This window comes from Hypanus sabinus, chromosome 10 (genome assembly GCF_030144855.1).
Source record: "Hypanus sabinus isolate sHypSab1 chromosome 10, sHypSab1.hap1, whole genome shotgun sequence".
In the NCBI taxonomy this organism is placed as follows: Eukaryota; Metazoa; Chordata; class Chondrichthyes; order Myliobatiformes; family Dasyatidae; genus Hypanus; species Hypanus sabinus.
This window is the reverse complement of record NC_082715.1, coordinates 42,235,958-42,256,320: the sequence shown is the minus strand read 5'-3', so window position 1 is coordinate 42,256,320 and position 20,363 is coordinate 42,235,958. Positions and strand designations below refer to the sequence as shown.

General features: G+C 38.8%; 1 long non-coding RNA gene across 2 annotated transcripts; it reads left to right on the top strand.

The window, feature by feature from the left end:
• The first annotated feature begins 1,122 nt into the window (after positions 1-1,122).
• On the top strand, positions 1,123-17,009 carry LOC132400615 (uncharacterized). 2 transcript variants are annotated; one of them, XR_009514320.1, is made up of 7 exons: positions 1,123-1,454; positions 1,562-1,668; positions 4,212-4,298; positions 4,819-4,934; positions 5,199-5,287; positions 14,500-14,567; positions 16,426-17,009. It is a non-coding gene; the product is annotated as an uncharacterized LOC132400615 (long non-coding RNA). The 2 variants fall into 2 exon arrangements; XR_009514319.1 differs by having other exon boundaries at positions 1,562-1,678.
• The last annotated feature ends 3,354 nt before the right edge of the window (positions 17,010-20,363 follow it).

The window sequence follows — 20,363 nt, the reverse complement described above, 5'->3', positions numbered from 1 at the left end:
TAATTTCTTGATGAGACTAGAATCGCAAGTGATCATGTTGTGTTGGCTCTTTTACCACAGCCAAAGTACAAAGGGCAGGACTGTCCATTTTTTGAGTGCTTGGGTTTATGAGCCACATCAGCTATATCACTGCATCACAGATATTGTTGAACAGGATTTAAAGAAGAGCTGTCAATTTTTACTTTTTTTTTCTTTAAACCAACACTTGGTATTTCTGGTATTTTAGTGACAGATGTGTTGCTATGCATCGTTGCTGCAGATCATTTGACTCAAAGGGTGAACCAACATGTTACTCTCACCAAAATCCTAGTGCATGGATGAAGCTGGAACTCAGCATAAACTGGAAAATTGGTTATAAAAGAGCAAGTCAAGAGTTAATTTCAGGGTCACTCAATGCTGGGCAGAGCCAACAATTAATGCTCAGATTAAAAACTGTAGATTATTGTCTTGTCAGGCCAGCTACTGATACATAAAAAGGACTGAAGGCGATGCTTTACAAGAGGAAAGTTTGCTTCTGAACTGCAAATTGGAAAAAGCTTCTAGTTAAAGCATTGCCTCTGGCCAATCTTTTAGAAACCCCAAAGAAAGTATGACACATTTATCTGGCTTCTGCCCTGTGGCAGGTCCTATGTACTTTAGAGCAAACCCTGCTCAGAAATGGAACTACTGTTCAAAATGCATCACATCTGAGCATGCAGAGAATTTCCAAGAAATTTTCATCCAAGCTTTGGCATGGATGGATAAAATTCATCAACAAAACCTTGATGTGGAAATCTCAGATGCTGTCTGTGTGCTGTATCCCATGGAAATCCAGACAATGGAAAGAAAAATAGCAGCACCTGTCTTTAATACGTGGATGGAGCTCAACGTCCACTGTTAGCTGAATATTCGGATAAGGCAGCTTCCAAAGCTCTCTGTACTAATAATAGGATTCATTTGGCTTCACTGTCAATCATTAATGGTGAGAGGATGCTTGCCAGTTTACTCACTTCATGCTGGACTCTAACCAAAAAACAGCGGGATGTTCCTATCAATGCTCCTTCAACTGACTTAATGTTGTTTATTTATATATAATCTCCTGAGGTGACCTTTTTTGGAAAATGTAATTTAAGAATAAACATAACTTGCTATAAATCTCTTTTGCTTCCAGTATTGTGGCTGGTGCGCAGATTTAGAAGCAACATTTCCAAGGAGTTTAACTACATTTCCAATGGAGCTGCTTCAACTAGTTATATTGGCACTTCTGAAGGGAATCATTGACATTCAGCTCCTGGAAGATTAGAATAGACTGTTTTTACCCTGCTAGCTCTGCCATTAGTCTGTGATGAGCTGAGAGAGAATTGCTGGTTGATTTATCCCTCTGTTCCTTCACTGCATTCCATTTATTGAAAACTGGAAAAAATGCAAATGGTGGAAATCTGCAGTAAATAGATAGTCCTGGAACCAATCAGCAGGTTATCTGATTTAAGAAAATTTGCCTGAAATATTAACCCTATTTCTTTCTCCACCAATGCTGCCTGACTTACTGAATGGTACAACTACTCTCTGGTTTCTTTATTAGAATCCACTATGGGAAAGAATCTGCCCCTCCAAGTACACAATAACAAGACTTGGTGAAGGATCACAATCTCTATTCTGATCTCCAAGCAAGAGTTTCAGAAGAAAAGGGTATGTTCAGGTATTTATTTCCCTTATTTTGTTTTTAATATTTTCAGTTCATTACTTTGGTTTTAATGAAACGGTCTTCTAAAATTATAATAAAGTAATCTGCTTAACTCTGTTTCAGAAAGACCAATCTGAAGAAAAATTCAAATTATATGGTTATAAAGCACATTCACATTTGAACTGTTTCCAGATTCGTTTCATAATTATGCTGTCTGTTTCATGTTTGTATCATTCCTCATTACTAACTAGCAGTTTGTTCTCTTGTAGAATGTTAAATAATCATTGAGTATAAAAGTAATTCAGACCTTAGATTGACTATTTATATCAAGCTTGGAGATATAGTCAGTTCATATCAAAGATCCTATGTCAAAAGACAAACAGAAGATGGACTGGTAGTCTTGTCATAAAAATTGTTAAGTTCCATTCATATTATTTCTGTTTGAATTTATTCCAGATGGATGGGATGAATTTCTCTTCCCTTTGCCAACAATAATGGTATTAATGGACTAAGTTTGGTTAGTCTTCATTCAGAAGCTTTTCTACAATGCAAAATGAACCAAAATTCAAAACATTGGCAATTTTTCAGAGGGCTAGTTGGTGGTGTGCAAACTGAAACTTACTTCTAAAACAAAAATTATAGTTTACTACAAATTTGTTCCAATTCACAGCCAAATCTAAAATATGTGAAATACTAAAACATTATTACTAAAATTATTTTGTGCTGATCTCTCTAACTATTCCTTCTTCAAACCAGTTTAGGAGTGTTGGATTTTTTGAAAAACATTGACAGATCCTCCTTAATTGTCAAGAAACCTGAGATGTACTTCTAGGCCTGCATAGTTTGGACTGGCATGCAAAATATATACAAATATGCACATATCGATAAATATCTATCTATCCATCTTTCTATACATATTTGTGTGTGAGAGTAGTGAGGACAGGCTGCTGAAAGGGCAGAATTGCAGTCAACAGGATGAGTTGCCACGTAAAAGGCGGACAAAATCAAAAAGAGTGAGCACAGGACTGAAGATGTTGTGTTTGAATGCACACAGAATGCAGAATATGGTAGATGAAGCTTGCAGCACAGTTGCAGATAGACAGGTATGATGCTATAGGCACCACTGAATCATGGCTGAAAGAAGATTACAACTGGGGGCTTAATGTCTAAAGATACATCTGGTATCAAATGTACAGGCTGTAAGGCAAAGGGGGTGGTGTTGCCCTGTTGGTAAAAAATAAAATCAGATCGTTAGAGGGAGGTGACATAGGGTCAGAAGGTGTTGTATCTTCTGAGCTAAGGAGCTGCAAGGGTAAAAAGACCCTGATGGGAGTTGTGAACAGAACCCCAAAGTAGTAAGGATGTGGTCTAGAAATTACAATGGGAGATAGAAATTTCATTGCAAAAGAGCAATGTTACAATATATAGTCATGGGGGACTTTAATATGCAGGTCGATTGGGAAAATGAGGTTGGTACTGGATTGCAGGAGGTGGAATTTCCAGAGTGCCTACAAGATTGCTTTTTAGAGCAGCTCGAGGTTGAGCCCACAAGGGGATCCGTTATTCTGGATTGGGTGTTGTGAGATGAACAATTAGAGAGTTTAAAGTCAAAGAACCCTTAGGGGAAAGTGATCATAATATGACTGAATTCACTCTGAAATTTGTCAGTCTTTGTGCAGACCTTTTCATTTATTTGTTTGTATTTTTTGTTCTACAGCAAATAACCATAAGAAAATGAATCTCAGGGTAATATAAGAAGGCATATATATACTTTGATAATAAATATACTTTAAATTTTGAACTTTGATACTTGTAGCATTTTAAAAACACATCCTAAGGGAGGTGTTATTGCAACTGGCCTATAGTGTCCTGATTTCTGCCCTCCTTTCCTTATGAAGAAAGAAATTAGTTTTACTATTTTCCAATCTAATGGAACCTTTTCCAGATCAGTGATATTTACGATCATCTATCTCAGTAGCCACTTCTTTTGGAACCATAGGCTGAGGTTCATTAGAGCCAACAATTGGCTTGGTGTCACTTTCCCAGTAATTATTGTTTTCTTGAATTCCTCCCCCCTTTTAATGTTTGACTTAGTAAAATAGGTTGCAAGTGATTTTTTTCCAAGCTACATATTGTGACTATACTTTTATCAGTCTAAAACAATTCTTTGAATAAGTTAAACCTTTGAGAACTAAACAATCCATGTAACTTTCAAAATAAGCATACAGTTTCCTGTATAAAATTAAATCAAAGTAATATTTTAAGAATTCCAAATAAAGAAGTAAGACTGAACCATTGAACATCTCCATATGCAGTGCATTCTCTGCATAAAATCAGAAACAAACCATAGCTTGTTACATTTTTATGCTGTGATTGAAATACAGCTACAGACCTCACATCATTAAAGGTAGGCAGGTCTTGCAACTGTATCTTCAAACATCCGCTGTTATATGTCTGTGCTAATAATAAAACAGAGTGGAAATTTTAAAATAGAAATCCTCATGAACAAGACTGATTTATACTTTTTACACGGATTGTACTATTCAAGAATTATTGCAGTGACATTGCACACCTGGTTGAGATTATGATATGAACAACTGTATGACTGCCAGTACTAAGGACTACAGGAAATGAGGTCAGTAGTTTTTTTTTTACATTTTTTCATTTATGTATTTTGAAATTCTTTTATTAGAAATAAACATTATTTCAAATTATTCTTTTCCTTCCTTGAGGATGAACGTGATTTGATTCAGAATCCAATGATTTACCATGCTGAAAAAAAATTAGCAATCTCTGTTGAACTTTTCCAACTAATCTCAAACCTAAGAGAATAAGTTTTAAAAACTAAAGCACAACTTGGATATACTTTGGACTGTAAATTATTGCGACATTTAACTGCGTCTTACCAGGGAAAGGATGTTCTGCAAGTGGCAGTCAGTGGGAGGTTTGGTTTGTGGGTTAAGTGAGCTGCAAATCAAAAACCCAAGCAAATCTGCACCTTTGATCTTTCCTTCCTTTTAGCTTAATTTTTTCCCCATTTTGCCATTCTTACACTTCTGTTTTTTTTTTTGCTACTGGCATGTTAACTTGAATGTAGTCACTGACTTTTTATAGAATTTCAGATTCTAGTTTCAAAGCATATGTTTCTGATTTAGATTATTCCACAGATGGGATATGCAACCCAAAAACTTGGAGGGCAACACTGAAAACCGTTCCTTTAAAGAGAGATGCCTAATTTTTTTTTCTTCTTGGAGATGTTTGATGTATTCAGGTATGCACAAAAATTACAAAATTATAGTGGGAGAAAACATGGCTTTTTTGCAATATATTAGAAAATAATAGTAATAAAGATTGCAGACATATTCAAGGATCACTCATAGAATTGAACATCTGGCCTCAATACCAAATTCTCACTGTTCTTTAAAGCAAAGTGAGCTAACATATAAGATTCTAAAACAATGGAGGAACAATGATTATGTACTGCAAAAACCAAAATATCTCCTTGAGCTTTTTATACTTGATCTTCTATTTGCAGATAATGATGACAATTATGGAACCATGAATATCTTCACTGACGCTTAACTTCCTAAACCAGTTGAGTCATTTGAGAGTAGAAATTTTAAAGTGAGTAAATGATTAGTAACTATTTTATCTAATTTTCTATGTTATAGCAATGCAGACTTGTCAAAGGCACTGATGAAAGAGAAAATATATCTTGAGAAATGAAGCCCACCTCTAGAATTTATAAATGACTGAAATAGATGACAAGCATCCCTGTATTAACAGTTGTTCTGGTATGTTTCTGAGCATCAAGATGTTTAACCAAAATCTAATGAACTGTTTGCTTTATTTATTTAGCATAATATATGTTTATTTCTTTTTGTGATTTAAATATATATTTAGTTAGTTGAATTAATTATAAATTAATTCAATTCAGATGTCATTTTAAATACTCTGGAAATCACTCACAGTACAACATCTGAAAAAAAATGAATATCTTTATTTTTCCTGATGTTTCTCCACTTCAATGTACCCAACTCAAAAAAAAACAATTCATGAGTAAATCAATGACCAGAACTCTTTGAGAAAAACTTTTGTTATTCACAGGGTTTTGCTTTTTATTTCTTAGAATCAAATTCGATGGTTTAATATCAGAGCGAGTGTACAGTATACAAACTGAAATCCTTACTCTTTGCAGTCAACAGAAAAAGAATGAATGACAGAATACTTTAGAACCCTCTTCCCCCTCACACATATAAGCAGCAGCAAAAGCATCAAACCCCACCTCCCACCATGCCAGAAATAGAAAAGCCACCAGAGACCATGATCTGGAGTCCATCAAAAACCATTCTCCATCCCAAAACTTCAACATCTCAAATGGGCATGTACTAACATCATAAAATTATAGTTAAAGAAAACATGTTTTTTTTTGCAATGTTAGCGAGGGAAAGAGATTCCCTCTTTCCCACCAAAGTAAGAGGGGAGACCAACAGCTCACTGTTCCGATGTTCAAATCTGCCACATTGCTTGATCAAATTCACCCGACTCGAGGACTAGCTGACTCGTTCACCATCGAGCAGTGAATGCTCGTGCAGAGGCCTTTTTTTGACAGCAGTGTACACCGCCCGCCTGCCCGCAGTCTTGATGTTTCAGTCTCCTGCAAAATTAACTCTGGACCAAAAGCGTCAATGAACAGCAGCCGCAAAAACTGAAGGAGTTCACAATAATTGCAATATAACCCAAATGACAGGAACACCAACTATCATCCTATGGTAGCTTTTTCTCTATCAACATCCACTTTAAATATACTTAATGATTTGACATTCACAGCCGCCTGTGGCAATGAATTCCAAAGATTCATTGACTACTAGCTAAAGAAGTTCTTCCTCATCCCTGTTCTAAATTCACATCCTTCTGGTCTGAGACTGTGCCCTCTGATCCTAGACTTACCTGCTATAGGATACGTCCTTGTATCCTCTATCCAGACATTTCAATATTCTATAGGTTTCAATGAGATTCCCCCTCATACTTCAAAACTCCAGTGCGTACAGGCTCAGAGTCATCAAAATGCTCCTCATATGTTAACTCTTTCATTCCAAAATTATTCTCATGAAGCTGCAATGTCAGTACATCTTTTCTGAAATAAGGGGCCCACAATTGCTCACAATATTCCAGGTGCAGTCTGAACAATGTCTTCTAGTCCACTTGAAATGAATGTTGACATTGCATTTGCTTTCCTTACCACCAATTCAAACTGTAAGTTTACCGCAGGAAACCCTTCATGAGGACTCCCAAGTCCCTTTGCATCTCTGATCCTTTAAAATGTTCTCCCTGTTTAGAAAATAATCTACACCTGTATTCCTTCTACCAAAGTGAATGATCATATAATTCCCTAAAGTCTATTACATCTGTCACTTCTTTAACCATTCTCCCAATCTGTCTAAATTATTCTGTAGACTCCCTGCTTCCTCAACATTACTTGCCTTTCCATCTATCTTGTCATTGTCTGCAAACTTGATCACAAAGCCCTCATTGCTGTCATCCAAATCATTCACACATAGCATGAAAAAGTGGTCCCAACATCAACCCCTGTGGAACACCATTCGTCACTGGCAGCCAAACAGAAAAGGCCCTCTTTATTGCCACTCCTGCCAGTCTGCCAGTCTTCTAGCTTTGCTAATATCTTTCCTGTAATACCATGGGCTCTTATCTTGTTAAGTAGCCTCATTCATGGCACCTTGTCAAAGGCCTTCTGAAAATCCAAGTAAACAACATCCACTACTCTCTTTTCTCTATCTTCCCTGTTATTTTCTTAAAGAATTCCAAAAGATTTGTCAGGCAAGATTTCCCCTTGAGGGAACCATGCTGACTTTGGCCTATATTATCATGTACCTCCAAGTACCCCAAAACCTCATCCTTAATAACGGACTCCAGCATCTTCCAAATCACTGAAGTCAGGCTAACTACAATCTTTTTTTCCGCCTCTCTCCCTTCTTAAAGAGTGTAGTGGCATTTGGATTTGCAAAATCTTCCAGAACCATTCCAGAATCTATTGATCCCTTGAAAGATCATGACTAATTCCTTCTCATCTCTTAAGCTACCTCTTTTAGAACCCTGGGGTGGGGTCTATCTGGTCCAAGTGATTTATTTTACTTCAGACCTTTCACCTTCCTAAGCATCCTCTCCTTAGTAATACCAACAATGCCCCCTGACACTGTCAAATTTCTGGTATGCTGCTAGTGTCTTCCATAGTGACGACTGGTACAAAATTCTTGTTACGTTCAGGCACTATTTCTTTGTTCCCCATTTCCACCTATCCAGTGTCATTTTCAAGCAGTTCGGTATCTGCTCTTGCCTCTATTTTACTCTTTCTGCAGTATATTTGAAAAAAAAAACTTTTGGTATCCTTTATTATATTATTGGCTAGATCCCTTCATCTTTCATCTTTTCTCTCCATATGGCTTTTTTGATGCCTTCTATTGGTTTTTAAATGCTTGCCAATTGTCTAACTTCTCAATAATTTTTGCTTTATTGTCCTCTCTTTTAACCATATAACAATTACAGCACAGAAACAGGCCATCTCAGCCCTTCTAGTCCATTCCAAACGCTCACTCTCACCTAATCCCACCTACCTGCACTCAGCCCATAACCCTCCATTCCTTTCCTATCCAATATTTTTTTTAATCACAAAATTGAACTTGCCTTTACCACTTCTACTGGAAGCTCGTTCCACACAGCTACCACTCTGAGTAAAGAAGTTCCTCTTCATGTTACCCCTAAACCTTTGCCCCTTAACTCTCAACTCATGTCATCTTGTTTGAATCTCCCCTACTCTCAATGGAAAAAGCCTATCCACGTCATCTATCTCCCTCATAATTTTAAATACCTCAATCAAGTCCCCCCTCAACCTTCTACACTCCAAAGAATAAAGACCTAACTTGTTCAACCCTTCTCTGTAACTTAGGTGCTGAAACCCAGGTAACATTCTAGTAAATCTCCTCTGTACTCTCTCTATTTTGTTGACATCTTTCCTATAATTCGGTGAACAGAACTGTACATAATACTCCAAATTTGGCCTCACCAATGCCTTGTACAATTTTAACTTTACATCCCAACTCCTATAGTCAATGCTCTGATTTATAAAGGCCAACATACCAAAAGCTTTCTTCACCACCCTTTCCACATGAGATTCCACCTTCAAGGAGCTATGCATCATTATTCCTAGATCACTCTGTTCTACTGCATTTCTCAATGCCCTACTATTTACCAAGTATGTCCTATTTTGATTATTCCTACCAAAATGTAGCACCTAACACTTACCAGCATTAAACTCCATCTGCCATCTTTCAGCCCACTCTTCTAACTGGCCTAAATCTCTCTGCAAGCTTTGAAAACCTACTTCATTATCCACAACGCCACCTATCTTAGTATCATTTGCATACTTACTAATCCAATTTGCCACCCCATCATCCAGATCATTAATGTATATGACAAACAACATTGGACCCAGTACAATTTTTACTTTTATGTTCCCTTTGAGTTCCCTTGTCTGCTACACTTGCCCCATCTTCCCTTTAGAATACTTCTTCATCTTTAGAATGTATCTATCGTACACCTTCCAAATTTTCCCTAGAAACTCCAGCCATTGTTGTTCTGTCATCATCCCTGCTAGTTTTCCCTTCCAATAAACTCTGGCTAGCTCCTCTTTCATTCCTCTGTAATTCCCTTTACTCCTCTGTAATATTCCAATTTTAGCTTCTGCTTCTCAAACTGCAGGATGAATTCTATCAAATTATGATCACTATGAGTTCCTTTACCTTAAACTCTCTAATCAAATTTGTTTTGGTTCACATCACCTAATGTAGAATTGCCTTTTCTCTAATGGGTTCAACCACAATCTTCTCTAAAAAGCCATCTTCTAGGTATTCCCTCACAAGGGATTCACAACCAACCTGATTTTCTCAGTCATCCTGCATATTGAAATCCCCCATGACTATTGTAACATTGGCTTTTTACTTCCTTTTTCTATCTCCCATTGTAATTTTTATTCCATGTCCTGACTGCTATTAAGAGGCCTGTATATAACTCCAATCAGGGTTTTTTTTATCCTTGCAGTTTCTTAACTCTACTCACAAGGACTCTACATTGTCTGACCCTATGTCATCTATTTCTAAGGATTTGGTTTCAATTTTTATCAACAGAGCTCCACCGCACCCCCTCTGCCTAGCTGCCTGCCATTTTGACACAAGTGTATCTTTGGAATTTAAGCTCACAGCCATGACCTTCTTTCAGCTAGAATTCTGTGATGCCAACATCGTTCTTGACAACCTCTAATTGCACTACAAGATCATCTACCTTACTCCGTAAGCTGTATGCATTCAAGTATTACGCCTTCAGTCTTGCATTCATCACCCTTTCTGATTTTGCCCCCATGTTGCACTTCAACTCATCTCACCAAATGCAAACTTACCCTATCATCTGCCCACACTTCCTCACAATCTCATTACACACTGCATCTATTTATATACCAGCAGCCTAATTATAAGCCCTATCATTCCAATTCCCACACCCTGCCAAATTATTCAGCAATAGATCCCAAATCCACACCTTGAGCAACAGGCACAAGGTGACACTATCACTTGCAGGTTCCTCTCCAAATCCCACAAAGTCCTGACTACACTCAGTGGCCATTTTATTAGGTACATTTATACACCTGTTCATTAATGCAAATATCTAATCAGCCAATCATGTGATAGCAACTCAATGAAAAAACAAATCATTCAAACATGGCTAAGAGGTTCACTTGCTGTGCAGACCAACATCAAAATGAGGAAGTAATGTGATCTAATTGACTTTGACCGTGGAAAGTTTGCTGGTGCTTGACAGGGCGACTTCAGTATCTCAGAAACTGCTGATCTCTTGGGATTGTCACGCACAGCAGTTTCTACCTTTGTTATACCATGGACGCCAACCATTAACTGAGGGGTCTGTGGACCACAGGTTGGGATCCCCTTTTCTAGAGTTTACAGAGAATGCTGCAAAAAAACCGCAAAAAAAAAATCCAGTAAGCTGCAGTTCTGTGGTTGAAAATGCCTCGTTAATGAGAGAGGTCAGAATATTTGAACACAGTAAGGCGACAGTAACTGAAATAACTACACATTGCAACAGTGGCATGCAGAAGAGCATCTGTGAATACAGTTGTTGAACCTTGAACTGGATGGGCCATGGAAGCAGAAGCTCACAAACATAAATTTAGAGGCCACATTATTAGATACAAGAAATACCCAATAAAGTGGCCACTGAGTGTATATTGTTGTTCCTTCATCCCTGTTGGTTCTAAATGATGGATTTCCCAAAGTAGCTCTACTGTTGGAAAATTTGCATCAAAAGGATTGGTATTTTTAAAGAATGTTCACTGACAGCACCAGGGAGAGGCTCAGAGTTAACATCACAGATTGTATCAGACACAGGAAGAGTAAGATACGCAGAAAGCTGCGGCAGAGAGGAATGCCAGGGATGTCAGTAATGGAGCTGAAGTCAGGAGAGATTAAATGACAAGAAGGGGGAAAATAGAGGCAGGAAAACAGTGATATTGTGCAAAGAAGGAGAGAAAAAAAGATCAGCCCTAAGGAAGTGTAGGTTGGAGAAGCTGAATATTTCTTCAATATTACCAAAATGAAATATTCTGAATGCTGTGAAACCCTGCTGGTTTCCTTGGCTGCGTAAGTCTAGGGAATACACACTTCGGTCCCACCAAACCTGTGAGTTTGAGCCAGCTCTCCCACCCCAAACCCCGGTTTGTGTGGATTTTGCGTAATTTACTATCCTGTTACAACTCAGAGCCAAAATATAACAGACAGCACCCTGCATACAACTAAAGGAATTATAATTATGAATCTTAACTTAACTAGAGGGTTAATAAAGAAAAGAAAGAAAGAAAAACAAAAAGGACCTGTTATAATTAAACAGTCAAATATGCACAAGTTGGAGCTCAACTCTTCCAAAAGTCATATTCACCGATCCTCAGTAGACCCCAGCGACTTGCTCCATCAATCATGGTCCTTTACCGGGTTGAATCCTACAACCTGTTCTCTCCAGTATCATCTCTCTTCATCTCCCGCTAAACAAAAAAAAACCCAAGATCAACCTTAGTATCCCTCACAAAACCTCCCAGTTCCACCATCCTGATTGGATGACACACATCCCTCAGCATCCCTTATCTTCAACAATAATCCAAACAGATTGAAAGCTGAACAGACTACTCTTACAGAACTGCTAAAATTAAGTACCTACAGCGTAGCAGTAAAACTGTGAACCAGGGTGTTACAGCTGTAAATCAGAAGTGGTAATTTATTGGAACACTGGTTATCAGAAAATGTTGCACTTAATGTTGGATCTGGAATGTTGTGATTGTCATTCAAAATATGAGGTAATGTTCCAATTTGCCATATTTCAGATTCAGCACAAAGTTCAGCAGTTTCAAGTCATCACATTTCCTCTCATATTCCAACAACACATGGGTTGGTAGGGTAACTAACCTTTGGAAATTGTCCTTAGTGTTTAGGTTTGTGCTAAAATCTGGGGGGAGGGGGGGAGTTGATGAAAAAACAGCAAATAATAGGTTTAAAGTAGCATTGTTTTAAATGTCAGCAGTATTCAGTGGGCTGATAGGCCTCTTTCTATGACTATAGCACTATTGGCAGATATATTTTCCAAAAAATTAAAAGTATTCTGAGTAGACTGCCAAAGAAAATGAGGCAAATTTGGTATCAATTCTGCTTAAGTTCAGGACCTGGCTTCTCCTCTTTGTTTATTTTCTAGTGGAAGACATCTATTTGGCACTTCAGATTCACTTAAATTTAAAAGAAGCCGATTTGTATGAAATAGAACAGTGGAGAAGAAAAAATTACACTCCAAATCATTTCTTTCCCTCTGCAGGCCTTAAGAGAACAGAAGCATGTATTTTAAAGCCATTCAGACCAGAAATTCACACATATTCTCAAAAATTGACTACAAAAAATAACTGACTACCACAGTGACATGTTGAAAATACACAGAGCACAAGTCTGTTTCACAATACTGTACTTCAAAGCAGCCACAAGAATGAAGGAGAACTTCAGCTTTCTTTTTACTTTGGCCTTGTATTGGTTTCATGGAGTTGCGGTACCACCTGTGCAACATACAGATCTTGGTTGCTTCTAAGAAAATTGCTTTGGGGCTCTAGATTATTTTTTTAAAATGTCTGAAATGTTTTACTTGTATTGAATGTTCTCTCTTCTCACTTCAGTTTCCAACAAAGGTACTCACTGCCATAATAAAACTTCACTCTGACATTGGGATGGGTGAAGTTCCATCTGTAAGCTCTATAATTTCATTTCACTGTCATCATGCTTGTAGGTGCAGTTGGGTGGCAAGACCACAATTAACCACATACAGAATGTCTGTTAATCCTAGCTTTCAGTGCCACAGGTTACTGCACTGATGAAGGAGCCCACCCACATTGGAGATATACATGGCTCCTGCCATCCTTGCTTACTCTTATTTGTGGAGACCTGCTGCTTCTCCTTTAATCTTCAGCTTCCACACATTGTTGGCCATCATTCTTTTCTCTGGGGTCATCAAAGGTCCAGATTTTGTTGTTTGAAAAATGAATGCTAATTTGATGTACCATCCTCATGGTCTGTTGCCCATCAATAAGTCAAGAATATAAATAATTACATGTACTGAGCTCCTTTGTGACTGATCAGAAAATGAAGCAGCCCATATCTGCCTGCAGCAAGACCTAGAAAGCATTCAGTTATACTCAAATTACAAGCAAGTAACATCACCCCCCCCCCCCACCATAAGTATGACATGTATGTGATGAGCTCATTAACCTGTTTGTCAAGTACCAGGCAAAGGCCATCACCAGTAAGAGAGACTCTTGTCATATACACTTGATATTCAGTGGTAGTACCTTTAGCACCATCTTCATCTCTGGAGTCAACAAGGAAAAGAGGAAGTTAGAAGTTGCATATTCTGAGGCAAATGACTCACATCTTGACATTCCAAAGCTGTTCCACTATCAAGAGAATGGTCAGAAGCAGATTAGAATTCCTTCCACTTGCTTGGATGAGTCCAGCTGCAAGAAAGGTGAAGTTGACACTATCGAGGACTTAGCAGCCAGTTTGATTAACACTCCATCCACCACCCTAAACACCCATTCCCTGTGCCACCAGTGCGACGTTTATCTGCAAAATGCACAGCAGTTACTCACGTAGGCTCCTCTGTCAACACCTGCCAAACCCTCTTTGTCTATTACCTAGAAAGACAAAAGCAGCAGGCTCATGAGGACATCAGTTTGGAGTTCAATCTGGGAAAGTGTGAGGTGCTGCTCTCAGGTCAGTCAAGTGTAAAGGGAAAATATGCAGTCCATGGCATGATCCTTAATCACAATGATGTACAGAGAGATTACAGGGTCAAAATGCATAGCTTTCTGAGAGGTCCACACTAGTAGATAGGGTGGTAAAGGAATCATATGGTTTCTGTCCTTTCGTTGGTATAGGCAGCCGGCTGGTGATGTAATGTCATCAGCACCAGACTTCAAGGCGAATGCTCCTGAATTCGAACCCAGCTGGCCCCTCGCACACTTTCCAACTGTGCCCAGTCGAGCGTCAAGTTAGCAACCCAGCCTTGTAGAAAAAAACAGTCAAATGTTACAGAAACGGGAAAAATGCCACCCCATGTGTCACAAGGTGTGAAACGAACAACAACGTTGGTTTAGGCACCGAGTCATGTTACAGCTATGAGCTATGTAAAACTTTTGACAATCTTCACTTTGGCATTTGTCTGTACAGTACAGAAGAGATGTACCAGAATCCTACCAAGACTTTGTGGCACATTTGCATCTGCACTGGACTTTGAGGTGAGTGGTCCCCCATTTGAATCCAGCTGGCTCTTTGCACACTTTCCATCCGTGCAGGGTTCAGCATCCAGCCAGCAACTCAACCTCATAAAAAACCTATCAAGTTCTAAAGAAACGGCAAGGTTCTCACTCAATGCACCAGAAGTGAAGGACAGGAATACAATAATTAATAATACCTAGATTAGAGGGTATGAGTGACAAAGAGAGGTTAAACAAACCTGTTTTCTCTGCTGAAGCATTGGATGCTGATTGGAGACCTGACAGTTAATAAAATTATGAGTGGTATAGTTAAGGCAGATAGATTTTTTTTTGCCAGGTTAGGCATCTCTAATACCAGAGGACATGCACTTATCATGAGAGGGGGAAAGTTTAAAGGAGATCTGTGAGGCAGGTTTTTAATAAAGAGAGTAGTAAGTGGCTGGAATGGGCTGCCAGAAACAGTGGTAGAAGCAAACATCATTGTACCATTTAAGAGGCTTTTAGATAGAAATATTGTTATGCAGGCAATGGAGGGATATGGATTATGTGCAAGCAGAAGAGACTTAGATCAGTTTAGCATTGTGATTAGAATGGTGATCATTCAGCACTGATATCACAGACAGGCCCATTCCTGGGCTATATTGTACTTTGGTCTATCTCATCACCACTAGGTTCCTCCCCGGTATATTAACCTGAATTAGAAATATATTACTATATCTTCATTAGGACTACATCTAAACCCTGGACCTCCTTTTCCAACAAAATAGAGGAGGGGGTATAATTAGCAAATTTTTCTTCTTCTTCTTCATGTGCCTTGCATGTTACATGCTTGGTCAATCATGGCTTTCCACACCGAACGATCCCACGCAGTGCCAATGATACCTCACACACTTAGATCATTGCAAACTTTTAGATCACAGAAATTGGTGCAGGCATAGATGGTGAGGAAGGTAGTCTACTGACACAGCAGAACATAGATCAGATGGAAAGATGCACAGAGCAGATGAAATTTAATCCAAATAAGTGTGGTGTAAAGCGGTTCAAGTAATCAGATTCTGTCAATACACAGAGTAAGTGGCAATGATTAAAGGAACATTGAGGCAGAGGGAGAGTTTAGGATGCAAGTCTATAGTTCACTGAAAGTGGTGACATGGGTGGATAGAGCAATGAACAAGCCATTTGGCATGCATGCCATATTTGGCCAAGGCATTGAGTATAAGAGTGGAACATCACATTGCATATGTATGAAACATTGATTAGACTGCACTTAGAATATTGAATACTGTTCTGGTCAATTTATGACTGGCAAGATGTGGTAGATGTAGAGAAAATGTAGAAGATATTTATCAGGATGTTCCTGGAATATAGGGTGCAGGATACAGTAAATCTGATGTATTTTTGCTGGAGCATAGGAGGCTAAGAGATGACATTATAGAGATTTATAAAATTATGAGGGATATAGATGGGACAAAGAGTCAACATAATTTTTTCCAGGGCAGGGCAGGGGAGTCTAGAACTGGAAGGTACAGATTTAATTGGTAAATGGTTTATTGGTACCCATCCAGACAGACCATTCCAAATATAATATGTTAAAAGCAATAATTGAATGCAGAATTATATTTATAGTTACAGACAAACTGCCTTGCAAATAGATAAATAACATGCAAGGCAGGCTGAAAGATCAAGAACTCATTTTTATATATTATCAGTACTATTCAAGAGACATGTAACAGAGGGATTGAGCCTGTCCTTAAAGCTGATGATAATGGGGTGACATGAGTGCAGCTTAGATGACAATGGCACCTATCTGTGACTCCTTTGCTTGCATCTTCGGAAACAGTTCTATGTCTATCTTTAATATCTCTATTTTCCCTTTCAGGGTTCTTTTGAAGACCCTGGCCTGGAGTTCCATGCTGACTTCGGTTCTTTGCAGGAATGGGACCCGCTCTCGGGGTCTCACAACTGGCTGTTATTCGATATACCAAGGACATTGCCTAGAAGATTAGGTCGCCTTCAGAGTTTTGGGATTTTGTGGCTCTGGAGGAAAGCAGATTAACATCATAAATCAGCGAGTTTTTCATTATGTCTCCCCCCTCATTGTGAAATGGAAACACCTCTTTTTCCCTTATTAGGGAGAGAGAGAGAGAGCCTGTGGTATGTCAAATTACCGGGTGAATGAGTAGTCTTTGGGGTACTGCAAGTCTGTGACTTTATTGATGCTTTGCTGCATGCTTGAGTGCTTGGTGGGTGGTGTCGATGCTTTTTTTGCTGATGGGGGAGGGGGGATCATTGCTTTGCTGCTGCTTACACATAGGAGGGTGAGCCTGGGGGGCTTTGAGGTTCTAACATTTAACTGTCATTCATTCTTTGGGGTACTCCTTTATTTTCGTGGATGGTTACGAAGAAAAAGAATTTCAGGATGTATATTGTATACATTTCTCTGATATTAAACGTACCTTTGAAACCTTAGAAACATGTTTGCAAATTTCTGTATATTCTGCCTGATGGAACAAGGGACAAAGAGAATGAGCAGGGTTGGAGGAGTTATTGGCTGCTTTCCCAAGCGGTCTAATTGGGGAACATTTAAAGGTGATCTGAGGGGTACGTTTTTCACGTAGAAAGTGGTGAATATCTGGAACAAGCTGCCAGAGGAAGTAGAGGAGGAAAATACAATTACCACGCTTTAAGGGCATTTGGATTGGTATTTAGATATAGGGAAATTATGGGTCTAATTATGGAATCAGTGTAGATAGGAATCAAGGTTGGAATGAAAGAGGTGGGCAGAAAGTGCCCATTTCTGTATCGAACATTGTGAGAACCCCTCACAGGACTGCAGAATCTGCAGAATTTCAAGAAGTTAGCTCAGCATCACTTTGTCTAGATAACAGCCAACAGTATAATAACCACTTCCCAACAAGTAACTAGCATGCTTGACTGAGGAAGTTTACATTGGTCTTGGAATAGTTAAGCATCAATTTACTAGAATCAATGGAATTCAGAGTTAACTAACAGATTATGGAAAGTAATTTGGCATTCCCTAATATCTGGAAGTTTAAAGATAAATCTAATACAGTTTTCATGATATTAGAGGAACTGATAAAAGAGGCAGAGAAAAATTATTTTTGCAGGCTGGAGTCTCAAGAATTTTTAAGAATAGTTTAAGAATTGGGGCGGCATAGTAGTATAGCAGTTAACATAGCACTATTACAGCATTAGCAAGCTGGGTTCAATTCCCACCTCCATCTGTAAGGAATTTGTACCTACTCCTCATAATCACGCGAGCTTCCTTGGGCACACCCGTTTCCTCCCATATCCCAAAGATGTATGGGTTAGTAGCTATTTGGTCAGAACCGTGCAATTGGGCAGAATGGGCTCATTGGGCAAGAAGGGCTTGTTGCTGTGCTGCATCTTCAAATCATTAAAAAAATTAGAGGCAAAAATATAAAGAGATAAATCACAAAACACCTTCACAGCAATAGTAAATTTTAGAGTTAACTCCTGCAAACAGTAACTGGTACTAGGCAAATTACTAATTTAAAATCTGATGATAATAGATTTTTAATAACCCAAGATATAATTAGATACAGGAGAAGGGATGTATATATGGAGCTAGTTCACAAAATAGCCAGAGCTGTTTGAATGGGAACCCAGGTTCAAGTGAGTAGATAGCCTGCCCTTGTTCCCATGTTCTTATCACTGTCATAGAGTTGATCTGTCATTCATTCTTGCTTAATGCTAACCAGCAGAGAACAGTGCCTAATGTAATGTATACACAGTGCTTTATAAGGATAACACTGACTTGAATGAATAGCAGTTGAGTAAGCGGACAACATCTTGCTCTGAAGATGAGAAAGTAGCAGACGTCAAGAGTCAGCCTAAAAGAAACATGCCTGAAAATTGAATGGCTGGTGGTCTCCAGCAGCCTACTCTGCAAGAAATTAAGGGAGAGTAGAATGAAGCTATAGAAAGCAGAGTCAGCCTTACTATAGGGCATTAATACATTGACATATCTAAGCATGTCGGTTCATCAGCATTCCTTTTGACATAGATTATAGTTGTATTAAGCCTTTTTAAGCCAGATTTGACCATTTGCACAGTAGTTCCTGATTTTTGAACTAGATGTATTTTCCACTATGAGCATGTCTAAATTCTAGACTGAAGAAAAATAGCCTTACACCTTCCATGCTGGTCTACAAAGAAACATTTTACAAAATTGTTAAGGGAATATTTGACACAGTTCTTAATGGTTCTCATCAGGTTGATAATTAGTGTGTATATATTTTTCTAATATTGTAAAGTAATGCCAGCATTACTGCTGTTCCTGTTAAATTACTAGCTAGGCTATAAAGGTGCAAATTAGCTTCATATTCTCCAACTTAATGCAATGCAATGCTGAGTTAGAACCTGTTCTTCAGAACTATAGGTCTCAACCAAAGCCAAATCTTCAGGAAAAGAGCACACATTCCAGAAGAACTGAATGTTACCAAAAGGTTGTGGCATCTATTATTTTGCATGATTCTCATCTGGCATCTTTGGAGATAATTTATTCATTAAGTTGAAACATTAGAAAATTCCAGAGCTGGCCATCTCTTTGGAAGATCTTAAATTATATGAATAGTTAAGTTTGATTTGAACTCTATGAATCACCCATCCAGCCACAAGTTTGCATTTGGATATGATTTGTAACATGGGATGACTAGAGAATTTAAATTTGGTCAAAGCCCTACAATTTCTTGGTGTGCTTCTGCTTCCAAGACTAAGCAAGTAGAATACTTGGACCTCTGTTTCTTCCTTGATGCTTTTTATTGAGCTCCACTATAGAACTGAGTTGTCACTGAAGACTCAAGTTCATCTTTAGATCTCAATATGTTAACAAATCCATTGTCTGAGGCAGGCAGCTGGCAAAGCAGTGAGGATAAATCTGCTGCAAAGAAGAAGTGGAGGGATGAATAAATGTTTGCTCTTAATTTTGGTGCATTTAGTTTTGATTGTGTATAAGGAGTCATCTGTGGGGAAGCAAGTCACCTACAGGCCAAATGTCCCAACCTGCAGCCGCTGGGAAACTGCGAAGACCATTGAGGGTTGGAAGGAACGTGGCAATAGTAGCCAATATTCCTAACCCTACAGATTCTGGTGTTATGCTGAAGATAGAGATCTCATGAGGAAAAAACTAGTGAAAGGTGGACTCTCGGGTAGCTGGTAGTTTTCTGGAATTGGGGACAGCCCATTGATTCAACATAGCTGAGCCAGCACATAATCGCAACTGTGTTGGACAGACGTACCCTTTCTTGGGTCATATTGTAGACACTGATTTTGCGAATGAGGATAGGGAAGCCCTAGCAACTGAGCCTGAGGGAACCAATTGTCAGGTCCCATTTAAGGGTAAGGCACCTAAACATAGATTCTCAGAGCCTAGTCCCGGAGGACAAAGACAATTCTTAGGGCCTTGCCATCGTCTGAGGATACAGATGAAGGTTTGGACTCTGATTTGGTTAAGCCTCTGGAGTCGAATAAGGACTCTAATTTGGACTCTGTTTCAACAGGGACTCTAGAGAACCTAGAGAGGACACTATGGGGTCTGCTGAATTGCCCCCATCCTTAGAGGGATCATCCTTAGAGGGATGTTCAGGGATGGTTGCAAAACCTGAGCCAATCAAAATTCCCTCCATCTACAAAGATTTGAAACAGGTCCTCACCATTAAGAAGCTTCTGGATTCATGAACTGTTCAAGGTGTACAGTAGTTCCACGTTGACTGGGTAGAGTTTGGACCCGAGGAATGGTGCTAGGCTCCTAAAAGTGGCATCCCAAGCGCGGCA